This window comes from Prosopis cineraria, unplaced genomic scaffold, assembly GCF_029017545.1.
Source record: "Prosopis cineraria cultivar Desert tree isolate PC_DT_omini unplaced genomic scaffold, ASM2901754v1 PC1, whole genome shotgun sequence".
In the NCBI taxonomy this organism is placed as follows: Eukaryota; Viridiplantae; Streptophyta; class Magnoliopsida; order Fabales; family Fabaceae; genus Prosopis; species Prosopis cineraria.
Genome location: NW_026555332.1, coordinates 25,760,672 through 25,762,681, shown reverse-complemented (window position 1 = coordinate 25,762,681; position 2,010 = coordinate 25,760,672). Strand labels below are relative to the sequence as shown.

Sequence of the window (2,010 nt, the reverse complement as noted above, 5' to 3'; positions counted from 1 at the left end):
CGTTTTCTCGCAAGGGGGGATTATTTTCTTTTTCTTCAGGTATGTTCTAACTTTCCTGTTTAGATTAGCATTTAAAAATTTATTTAATTACAAAATTAATTTTGTAGTTATTTTCTAAATAATATTAGCTTTCTAGTGATATGATTATTTTGTAGGATAGAGTAAATATTTTGATTAGAATTTTTCTATAGGATAGTTAATCTGATGATATGATGGATTAAAAATATAGGTTAAAATTCTTAGGGATATAAAAAATATTATAGAATATTTTCTTAAGGTTGAAACTCATGTTTAAGAATTTTTGAGTTAAAATCTAGATCTATATGGTTGAATTTATGTGGAATCTGAGACGTAGGGATAAAGCTATGATTATTAAATATTTATTTAAGTATGAATAGGTATTTTTGAGGTTATAGAAAGGTGATTTGAGGCTTCAGGATAATTTTAAAATTTTTAATTTATTTTTGGATGAATTTTTAGAATATAGAAGGATGAAATTGTGATACTAGAAGTGAATTGAGGATAAAAAAAATAGTTCATTAGGGTACGAGAATTTTAGAAAAGAATTTGGGAAGTTAAATGAGGCATAAATCTTAAATTAGTGTTAATATGGACTATAGATCTAAGACTTTCTAACTCTTTAAATTAGAGTTATTTATTTTAATGTAAAATTAATATATAGTATTGTGAAATAATTATGTAGATTATATTGACAAAGATAGTGGTGAAAAAGGAGTTGTGAAGGGGAACTTGTTATTCAAGACACAAGGTAACCATTATTAATGTGTTGTGATGGGTGTGTTTGTGAATGGTTATGTGTTGTTTTGTTGTTTGGAAAAATTATGAATTATTGAAAATAAATACTGTTATATACTTCCGTGAAATCATTGCCAAGTGGGTTAAAAATTTATTTTTATTTATCATGATGAGATATTATTGTTCGGATATATTTCTGTTTGGATATTTGAATGATGCATGACTTGTCAGGGTATTTTAATGTATGGTGTTAATGGGAATTTCTGTTCGGTTAATTATTACCACGTGGTAAGCCCTCATTGGACCCAATGAGTGGCGTGTCGCTTGGTCCAACTCACCTTTGGCCGGGTGATTTGGCGTCCGAGCATGGCGAAAGGAGGATATAAGGTGCAGTCATGCAAATTAAATACTTGTTCGGTTTGTTTGAAAGTATTGTTCGGTTAAATGTTTTGTGTGCCCACTTAGCAATCGCATGATTAGTTACATCCGCATGCATCATTACATATTAATTTTTGGTTACTGGGACTTTTAAGTCTCATTCCCCGTGGTTAATATTTTTACAGGAGCGAGTCCGGCCGAGAAAGCACCAGAGGTGTAACTATGGTGTATGAGACACCATCTTTTACGTTGCCTCTTATTTTGGATTATACAATGTATCTTGTGCCAACTTAGGACATATCTTCTTTGTGAAGCATGTAAACTCTAATCCTTTTTATTAAAAGTATTTATATGACCAAGAGGATTATGTCTGTCCCTCTTGATTCATGACCTGATTTAAATATCATGCCATGAGGATCCTGTCTGTCCCTCATGGTTCTAATTGTTTTTTTTTGAGATATTTTAAGACTTGTGGTATATTGTCTTGGATGTACCATGGTAGAAATTTTTCTACCATGATAAGGGTATGATGAGGGTTCAATGAAAAAAAATGATTTATTGAATTAATGATTTGCGAAAAATCAGTTTGTAAATTTATAGGGTGTTACATATTGGTATCAGAGCATATAGTCAGTTGGCAATATACATTGTTATGGTGCTTCTCATTGTATGGCCATGATATAGCTAGGCTAATTTTATTATTTATATCTTGTATCCTTTAGGAGGGGAGAGAAAATGCCTGTTACTCGTGGTAACTCAGGATTCCAACATGAGCACCTACCACCGCCACTGCCAAATGAGGAGCCTGACTTGGCGAAATTGAGAATGCTTGTAAAAACATTAACAGACAAGGTTAAGGATACGAACAAGAGTTGA

General features: G+C 31.6%; 1 long non-coding RNA gene across 1 annotated transcript; it reads left to right on the top strand.

Moving 5' to 3' along the window:
• The first annotated feature begins 530 nt into the window (after positions 1 to 530).
• LOC129305673 (uncharacterized) lies at positions 531 to 1,701 on the top strand. The gene is made up of 2 exons (XR_008591994.1): positions 531 to 769; positions 1,320 to 1,701. It is a non-coding gene; the product is annotated as an uncharacterized LOC129305673 (long non-coding RNA).
• Positions 1,702 to 2,010: the final 309 nt, after the last annotated feature.